Genomic DNA, 10623 nt, shown 5'->3' on the forward strand with positions numbered 1-10623 from the left:
CTTGAATTACCCTAGATGCCTAGAACAAATAAAACTCAAGACGGATGATCAAAAGGTGAATGCTTCACTCCTTCTTTAAAAGGGGAACAAGAATACCCTTGGCAGGGAATAGAGAGGCAAAGATTAAAACAGACACAAAAGGAGCACCCATTCAGAGCCTGCCCCACATGTGGCCCATACATATACAGCTATCCAATTAGACAAGATGGATGAAGCAAAGAAGTGCAGGCTGACAGGAGCCGGATGTAGATCGCTCTTGAGAGACACAGCCAGAATACAGCAAATACAGAGGCGAATGCCAGCAGCAAACCACTGAACTGAGAATAGGACCCCCGTTGAAGGAATCAGAGAAAGAACTGGAAGAGCTTGAAGGAGCTCGAGACCCCATATGTACAACAATGCCAAGCAACCAGAGCTTCCAGGGACTAAGCCACTACCTAAATACTATACATGGACTGACCCTGGACTCTGACCTCATAGGTAGCAATGAATATCCTAGTAAGAGCACCAGTGGAAGGGGAAGCCCTGGGTTCTGCTAAGACTGAACCTCCAGTGAACTATATTGTTGGGGGGAGGGCAGCAATGGGGGGAGGGTGGGGAGGGGAACACCCATAAAGGAGGGGAGGGGGAGGGATTAGGGGGATGTTTGCCTGGAAACCGGGAAAGGGAATAACACTCGAAATGTAAATAAGAAATACTCAAGTTAATAAAAAAAAAGAAAAGAAAGAAGAGTTACTATGATCATGATGTCTTTTCACAGCAATAAGTAAGACAACATCTCAGCTGTAAAGAAAAATGAAATTTGCAGGGAAATGAATAGAAAAATTACTGCGAGTGAGGTAGCCCAGCCTAACAGGACAAATGCTACATGTTCTTTCTCATATGAGCATCCTAGTAGGATGTGTCTAACTTGGAGTATCTGTATAATCCAGAAAATAATAAGAGAGATGGAGATCCTTAAAGGAAGGAGTTGAAAGGAAGAGAGAAACACTGTGGTGGAAAGTTTTATTCAGAGAGCAAGGCAGAGGGATTGGGGAGAAGAGGGTTTGGGATAAGAGTGATTAAATGGGATTAAGTGTGTTTAATTAAGCTATTTGGAAAACAAGCTACACCCACCCGTGCAGTATGAGCTTGGCTATGAGGATAGCAACCAGCTGCCTTCCAAATGGATTCAAGGCCCATTCTAGAGGTGTGGAGTAAGAACAATTCCTAGTGGTGGCAATCCAAGTCTAGGGAGGCAGCAGGCCTGCTCATGGGGCATATTTATGATGATAAACTTCATTTGTGTAATAACCATTCCTTTCTAAATCCCTATGCCAATAGACATATGCAAATCCTAGCTTTAATCAGAGAAACCCCTGCTTACAGTGAATAGTGGTGAATGCAGAGGCTTGTTACTTGCTAGGAGCAGAAAATAAAGGATTATTGTGGATCCTGGGCTAAACACATAATTCAATGTATAATCATGATATTGGAGTTCATATATAACTTCAAGGAGATCACTAAAACTTGTGATAATGACAAGTCAGTAGACAGGAAATAATGTGAACCTTGGAAACTACTTAATCCAAGAGAAGGCAGAGAAAAGGAAAAAGTGACCCAAACAGAGAAGAGGTGGCACTGCACTGGGCACCAAGGTCACCTCATCTATGAAGGATAATCCATGGTGCTGTGTCTAGTATGAGGAAATCTGCATTTTACTTGGGATTTGGGGTTTCGACCGGCAATTCCATCAAGACACTAAGAAGCATAGTAAAGAGAAGAAATGCCAAGTTGAAAAGGAAAAGTCAAACTGTTGGCTAATGCAGCCACTTTTCATCTAAATCTTCCACAGAACATGAAGCCTCAGAAGAACAACCTGCTTCCTAGAACCCTATGACATCACTCCAACTATAAGTCACGTGTCAACTCTCCGTTGAGGCTGAACATACTTCTTCTCATGCAGAAACAGCAGAGCATGGTGGAATCCAGGAAGAATCAAGGTTTCCGAGCAAATGTCAAGCTAGTACCAGCTGTGGCATGACAGGAGTTTCTTCCTAGGAGACAGTTCACATCCTCCCGCTGTCAGGACACCCACAGCTGGTGTCCGGTCCTCTCATCCTTCTGCTTCTTCATCTTCAGGAGGTCATCTGTAAGCAAACCCATCATGCCCTCTTTGTTCGTATCCTTCCCCACATTTCTCCTCTCAGAAAGAAACTTCTAACTGAACTAAGCCAATGTCTCCTAGATAATTATCTTTTAAAAGGAACATAATGCATTTTTGTGGGTGTACCAAGTGACTCATGCTCCATTCCCCAACCTGCTCTCAAACAATGACTCACCTACCTCAGTATCTTACAGACAGGCAAACTTTGTTCTATAGCTCCCTTCTAACAGCCATAACTTACAGTAATAAAGGTTAATGCATTGGGTAGTAATGAGAATGAGTTCTTATCATTTATGCAGATCTTAAGCTCTGTGTAGGCAGTGGCTAAGAAGAAGCTTCAGAAATAAAGAAACATAAATAAGATTCCCAGGGAAGGATCTTTATTGTGAGGACACTAGAATGAGCCCAAGCCTTGTGGGCCTTGTTAAAGAGCCTTACAGATAGATTAGGAAGGACGGGTGTCGAGGACATTAAAGCGCCTGTCTATGGACTGTATTCTCTGGTATGCACAGCATTACAAAAAGCTTGGTGAGAGTAGCATCATGGACAGGAGGACTATGTTGATTACTTTCCCATCCCTTGATAAAACAGAATGACCAAGGCAAAGTGGAAGAAGGTTTATGTGGGTTTACAGCTCTAGACATGAAAATCCATAAAAGTAGGGAACTACAACAGCAGAATCATAATACCAAGAACTCATGTCCATTAACACAAGCATGGGGCAGAGCAAACTGAAGGAAGTGTGGAGCTCAAAGACCACCTCCAGTGACTTCCTCCAATAAGGCCACACCACCTCAAACCTCCACAAACAGCACCACTAAACTCGGACTAGGTCTTAGCATCTAAACCTATAGGAGACATTTTCATTCAAACTACTACAAGGACCTTCAGGGCCACTTCAAAGGTCTGGAGAGGAGTAAAGAAGTAGGAGTTACCAGGTGTGGGTGGTCTTGATGTAAGAGGATTGATGACCAAGCATCTCTAACTTTAATATCTGCTGAAGCCTTATCATTACAAAGAAGTTAAGCTGGCTGCAGGGAAGCCAAGCCAAGTGAAAGACAACTAAAAATAAATTTTCACTAGGAATAAAAATGTTCTTCACCGAATATGCAAGGTCTCTTTATATAAGCAGAAATTTTGAGGCATGTGTTTTAGAGGACAAAGGCCAAATGGGGCAAATAATTTCCTTTTGAACAAAGTGAATGGATACAAGAGAGTTGTTCAAGGTGGGAAGACTCTAGACAGCTGTCTTCAGTTGTCCAGCACCAGAACGAACCACTTGCTTTTCCTAAAGGACAGGAGTGTGCCAGGCAAAATACACACGAGATAAGGGAGAAGGATGGGGAGGATGAGGAGTGAGAGAAGGGGAAGAGAGAGTCATTGTGAGTATCAAGCTTGTAGGCTGAAGGTAAATATCGGTAAAGCTACGAGATGTGTTTTCTCCCGTGGTCCTCATTAAAGTTGGGGGCATGTCTGAGGATCTAAGAAATACACGAGTCCTGCATCTAATGGGCTCAAGTTGATGGTTTTGCCTTCTTCCTCTCCTTTTACAGGAGAACAAATGCATCCACCCATTATCCAGAGCGTCACAATAACCAACTCAGCATCCCACGTTACCATACTTGACTGAAAGGTAAAATGTAGAAGAGAGACTAGACTTACGGTCGCTAGAGCTTGGGTGATAATAGACCAATGTTTACTAGTGTGAAAGTAAATGTCAGTTGTGTAGAATAGGAGGGAGCAAGTGACCCAAGGGCTGTTGGCCTTTGAGTTTGAAGTCAAGCAATATTATCTTGAAAATTCTAATTCTGCCATCGACCAACTGTTTGGACAATTCCAACTATATAATCCTCTCTGAGTTTCAATAGTCCCATCTATCAGGCAAAATAATAGCTATTTGAGGCTGTTGTGCTAGTAATGACGCTCGATCCACAGAAAAGAGGCATTAACTGCAAGTGGAGTGAATTTTGGAAATATGCTTGACTGCTTCATGCCTCTCTTGGTTTAGACAGAATGCATGTTATTGGGGAATGGAATTACGTTCTGAAGACCGGAGATGGTGACTTACTATCTTACTAAAATTCATACAGTGATCGTAAGAAATAGAAGTGGCTTTTTAAAAAAGAAAAACCAAACTAGAAATAAATCAGCCTTAGCAGGTTGCATTTACCTCTGGCCAAACTCACTCTCACAACACCTGATGACCCAGAGTTCCATAAGCCATAAACCCTCAATGACAGGACACGTGCACTGTGGACTACTTCCTTCTGGAGCCCAGGTTAGGCACAGAGCACACCCCAAAACCAATTTCCAACACAAAGACATCCTTTACTAAACAAGGCAAAGAGACAAGGGGGCTGAAAAATCAGCAAACAGTTTTGCAGGAGTGACTTTAAAAGGAAAGACGGTGTGGGTTAGAATGAGTTTGGGTGAGTTGCTAAGTTCTAATCAGCCACATTAGTTAGGGTAGCCAAGTGGGATTCTGAACTAGTGGTTTTGATAGATGGACCTTTTCTTTCCATGCTTGAGCCGACTTGAGCCCTTCATCCAGAGCGGAACTGGAGACAGGGAATAAAAATCTAAGATCTCTCTAGTCCCAATTCCATCTCTTGGCTTCTCTCTCCTGCTTCCTTTCTTCCTCTTCACTGAGTCTACACGGCGGCAGAAGGCAACGGCCTCTCCCTACAGAACACTGTTTTACAAATACAAACACAGGCAAAATATGGCTTTGTAGAAATCTTTAAATTCCGGTCCCAGATTCATTGGAGACAAAGTAGCAACCTCAAATTAAGCAGCAGCCAGTGTGCTGTAAACAGAGATTTGGGTCACAGATGTTGTTACCAGTTCCTCATCTGGACCAGGAAAACAATACCCAGGAGGAAAACCAACACAGGTCTATGAAACAGGCAACAGAAGATAGAATTCAAATGATAAAATGTTTGCCTTACACAAAGGAAGCCTAGTCTGGTACCCAGCATCATGAAAAGTAGGCTTGGTGCACATACCCATAAGTGACTTGGGTGATGGAAGATTAAATAGCAAGGTCATCCTCAGCTTCAAAGGTAGTTCAAGGCAAGAAAACAACAGCAACAACAACAAAAAAAAAAAACATGAGACCCTGTCTCCTCCACAAGAAAGAAAAGAGAGAGAAAGAAAGAAAAAACAAAGAAAGAAACAAAGAGGGAGAGAGGGAGAGAGGAAGAAGAAGGGACAGAAGGGGAAAGAGGAGGGAAGGGGAAAGAGGAGGAAGGAGGAGAGGAGAGGGAAAGGGAGAGGAGGGGAGAAAGGGAGCTGAGACAAATTTACAAGCCTGGGCATTAATCTGAGCAAACCTAATTATCTCTCCCAAAAACCAACGGTCTACTATACCACGCAAAATGCTCCCATATGGGCTTCAGGAAAACTGATTAACTGAGACCACGATAGTACGCTGGACTCAAAAGCCACAGAACTAAACGTTCTTAGAGGAATGAGAACATCCAGACCTGTGTTCTACTGTTTGTACGGGAAGCCTGTCCAGAATTTACCCAAGCTTTCCTTTCCCTCTCAAAGCAGTGATCCACAGCCTTCCTAATGCTGCAACCCTTTAATACAGATTCTCATGGTGTGGAGACCCCCACCTATGAAATTATTTTTATTGTTATTTCATAGCTGTAATCTTTGCTACTGTTGCGAACTGTAATATAAATATCTGATGTGCAGGATATCTGATATGCAACCCCTGTGAAAGGCTCGTTTGACCCTCCAAAGGGGTCACGACCCACAAGTTGAGAACCACTGTCTTAAAGCACACCATATTGATTTGATTTGCAATTTTTATAGCCAAAGGTCATGGGCAGATACCTTGGTCCAGACTGCTGTGCTCTAAAATAAATTATAAATGCTATGCATTTGATAGACTTTTTCCTCCCTAATCTCTGTATCAAATTTAGCGGTCCCCCATAACTGAAAGAGTAAATGCAATCAAACTTCTCCACACATTAAAACAAACTGCCATCTGACACTGCAGCGTGTGCCCCACCCAGCCACACAGATAACTTCCACTGTCATTTCCACGGGAGCAATTGTGTAAATCTGGATGTTTTATTATCTGAGATTTTACACTGACAAATTTCCAAAATTAGCTCATTTTGTGCTCTTGCAAATCACCACGCTGGGGTAGTGAAGGCTGGGTGCTCGTGATGGGGAATGGCTTCGCAGATGCTAGCAAGTGAATTACTCATTTCTATGTCCTCTTCCTGCCTGCCTTAACCCACTCCTTCCTTCAATTTCTTCACTGCACCATGGCAACACTATTGACTGAATGGCTAGAAGAGAAATGGCAAATAGTTTACCACTCATGAGCCAGCCCTGATTCACAAGGCTGTCCCAACTGTTGAGAAGGACTTCGAACCTTCTATGGGGTCAGTTATAGACAGGGCAGTTGATTGATGGTGGTTGCCATGGCTATGAAAAGGAACCGATATTAACACATGTGCCAAGTGTTTCCTGTCCACGCACGCAGCAGTCAAAAGAAAACATTGAGCTGAGGATACAGATCAGCTGGTAGAGGGTTTGCCTAGCATCCAAGGCTCTGGCTTTGATCCTAACACTGCATAAAGTGAGGATAGTGGTGCATGCCTGTCGTCCCAGGAGTCTAGAGGAGAAGACAGGAAAGTCAGAAGTTCAAGGTTATCCTTGACTACTTAGCAAGTTCAAGGCTGGGCTCCATGAGACCCTGTCTCAAAAAAATTAATTGACTGATTAGTAGAAATAGAGAGAAATCATGGAGAGATAAGAATCTATCACCGATAATAAAAACCAAATGCCGTGGGACTTAGTATCTGAGCTCATGCTGTTGCTGTAATACTGGTATGAAATTATGCAGAATATGGCTTAACCTTGACATTCTTGAAGGATATAACTAAAGTGTTTGACAGAGTTAGAGTCCTAATAGTTATTATTTAGCATCAAGTGATACTAAATATAAAAACAATGCTAAATCCTTAGTATCTATCATTACTGTTTCCAGGAAATATTCTAAGTGCTACACTTTATCTTGAATTTTCAGTCATCCTATGAGCAAGGCACTATTTTTCCTGCTATTAATGATTGTTAATTGTACAAAAAAATGAGTTTTTCTGCTCTTCACCCCTCTTCTTCTCTCTTCCTCTTTCCAAATAAGATGCCCTTCTACTTCGTGCTTTTCTTTTAAGTCTAGATTCTGTATTTGAGAGAGAGCATGTATATTTGTCTTTCTGAGCCTTACTTATGTCACTTAACATGAAAATCTCCACCCCAGTCCACTTCTGAATAAAACCCCACTATACATGTACACCATGCTTTCTTTATCCAGTCACCTGCTGATGTGCACCTAAGATGATTCTGTAAGTTGATCATTGTGGGCAATGCAGCAATAAGCATGGATATACCATGTGTATACTGTATGTTGATTTTGATTACCTAGAACTAATATGCCCATCAGGACACACTCAGAGACTGGACGACTGAGAATCTAGACCAGGCATTCTGAGGCCAATGTTCTCATCTCCTGTGATGCTGGGGTTCTAGAGTCTATGGAGGCCACACTAACTGAGATAAGAACACAGAGCATTGGAGTAAGCACACGCATTCGTTCCACCATACTTCCCCTCACACTGGCCTCATGGCTAGCCTGATTCCAGTCTTGCTGGACACTTGTCATGGAGACCCTCTCATTTACCTAAGCTACAAAATACTTCTAACCATTTACTGTGGTCCTTCTAATCCTGTATCTTCAGGATGATGGTGATCAAAATGGCGAATACTGTAGCTAAACTTTCCAACAGGCAACCCTGTTGATTAACTCTGCTGCATTTAGAAGTTTAAGAGATGGGGAATGCACTAGCAATCATTAGAAGAAATAAATATGAGTGTGTTCCCAACATCCCCACACCATGGGTGTGTTCCCAACATCCCCACACCATGAGTATGTTCCCAACATCCCCACACCATGAGTATGTTCCCAACATCCCCACACCATGGGTGTGTTCCCAACATCCCCACACCATGGGTGTGTTCCCAACATCCCCACACCATGGGTATGTTCCCAACATCCCCAGGGCTAAGCACTTGCGAGGCAGATGTGAAAATCTGATGAGCTAAAGAAAACCTGGATGCAGCAGTGCACAGAACTTGTTTATATTCCAACAGCATCAAATCCCACCTCACTCATTTGTATTTGTAATTCATCATGTGCCTCATCTATTTCTGTTCAATTATCTCTGGCTTCCTTTAAAGTGTATCCCTTAAGAGCCTCATTCTGAAGAAGCTGGTTAATCAGGATACTGGGTCATAATGAAAAGATGAGAGCCTTCCTAGCAAGTGGGGAAATCACTGGGAAAGCGTACACTAGGCACTTTATGAGGAGCGTTTAAGTTGCATAAGGCAAGCACTCGCTGAGGAGGAAAAGCGCATTTTTAGAAGGGGACTGAGCTAAATTGGAAGCAGCCATTTAATGCCACTTAACATTTCTGATTCAGTTTTGTAAAGCATAGACTACAGTCTCCCTTTCCTATTTCGTGTCCCTAAACATTCCCATATTTTAGCTACAGCACTTGAATAAAAAATTTTAAGTGGATGAGAAATTTTCAATGAATGAGAATTTTCTTGGAATTAAATAGATTGAAAGCAGAACTGGAATGATAGCTAGCCCGACTGACAAAGTGCTTGCCTTCTAAGAATGCAGACTTGATTTCAGTTCCCCAGAACTCATAATTTAAGAGAAAAATCAGATGTGCTGTCACACACTGGTAATCTCACCACTGGGAAGACAGAAAGAGACATATTCTTGGAGCTCACTAGCCTACCTGTAGAGACCCATATCTAGCATAATTCCTAACAACAATCTATAACAGATATATGTAGTTTTCATTCCTCATCAAGGAATCTTCTCACTGCATCAGATGAAGGCCACTAACAAAAGCCACAGCGAGTCAAAGTGCAGAATTGTGAAGCCCAGTCACAATGGATACATCAACAAAAATGACTCAAGCACCTTAGGCTCAGAGAACACTGCAGAATGGGGACTGGAATGGGGTGAAAGGCAGAGGACTGGGAACTTTGCCGTGAGACTGTCTTACAGTATCATAAACTATATACAACATATATCTATATACAAATACATATATGCATACAATAACAGCCGATGAAATAGATGTCATGAACTTAAAGGAGAGCATGAAGGGATTATTGGAAGGGCTTGGTGGACGGAAAGGGAAGGGAGAGGTGTAGTTGCATTTCAATTTCAAAACTGAACGAACAAAGAAAATACAACGAACAGAGGTTTCCCCTCCTTAGCAGAGCAGCCAAGCTTTGAACACATTGTTGAACCTGCTCACAGAAAGGTCATTTAGAAAGTCCTCTTGCCAATGGCTGAGGACACATTGCAGTTTCACTGTGGCTAGTTACCTCTTCTTCTTCCCCCGTTTAACTCTCATGACATGAACTTCAAAAGTTAACCATACCTGGAAAATGGCTACAGGCCTTAATGTTTACTACTCACGCCCAAGAGCTACATTTCACCAGAGGACAAATGGCCATGGCCTCCAGGTACCCAAATATACAGTGTGGTTGACACAGTTTGATGTCTCATGTGTCTGTCAAAACTCAAGGAGTGCCGAGGATTAGGCAAATTGTTGTGTGTCCCAAAAACTAAGCAGTATTTCCTATTTCCTTTGGAGAGTGATTGACGGCTGTGACGCTACCATAAGTACCACCATCCAGAGCTCAGAGGCAAAATAGTCCTGGGAGTGATAGAGCCACGGACAGACCAAAAACAGAATCCACAAAGCTACAAACACAGAATGGTTAAGAAGTTACAAGGGCTGCCCCGATTCACAGTGGGATTTCACTGAGGGTTTTTTCAAGTGGGTGGCTCCCTCACTGGCTCTTAACGTTTTGGCAATGGCACATTAGCTAGAATAAAATTGGAAGTGCATAAAAAGGCTTAAACCTGAAGTGATTCTATTGATCCACTGGGATTCAATATAACAATAAAGAGATGATATTTCCAGAATGGTTGATTAGCATCCAAAAAAGCAAGCGATTTGGCTTCTAAGAATCCAGTATTCAATCAACCAGAAATGGCTTAAACATCACAAGGCTCCATTTTCTCATGGAGATAAAGCATCTAAGGGTAGTATTTATCTCGCCATAGAGGTCAAATGATGTCATCCTCTCAGGCTCCCATCTGCTCTCTGTTACCCTCTTTATTATCTGGATGTGACAAGATGCTAAAGGGGTTCCAAGAGACATTTGTTAAATCCAGGGGAAAAAAAGAAACACGGGTCTCTTCCCGGTCACCCCAGTACACGGTTGGGCCCATGCTTCCAGTGCACACACACATTTGTTTTTTAAACACAGAGAACGGGGTATGTTGATGGCCTCATGTCTAAGATTACTTGCCCTGCTCCGGAGCAGGAAATAGAACCAGCCTCATTTGCATCATGGTCTCTGAG

The 10623-nt window shown here is 42.5% G+C and overlaps 1 long non-coding RNA gene across 1 annotated transcript; it reads right to left on the reverse strand.

Moving 5' to 3' along the window:
* Nucleotides 1-1826: 1826 nt before the first annotated feature.
* LOC147997152 (uncharacterized) lies at nucleotides 1827-7590 on the reverse strand. The gene is made up of 2 exons (XR_015655468.1): nucleotides 7486-7590; nucleotides 1827-2129 (listed from the first exon to the last, which is right to left on the reverse strand). It is a non-coding gene; the product is annotated as an uncharacterized LOC147997152 (long non-coding RNA).
* Nucleotides 7591-10623: the final 3033 nt, after the last annotated feature.

This window comes from Rattus norvegicus, chromosome 1 (assembly GCF_021556685.1).
Source record: "Rattus norvegicus strain SHRSP/BbbUtx chromosome 1, alternate assembly SHRSP_T2T, whole genome shotgun sequence".
Taxonomy (NCBI): domain Eukaryota; kingdom Metazoa; phylum Chordata; class Mammalia; order Rodentia; family Muridae; genus Rattus; species Rattus norvegicus.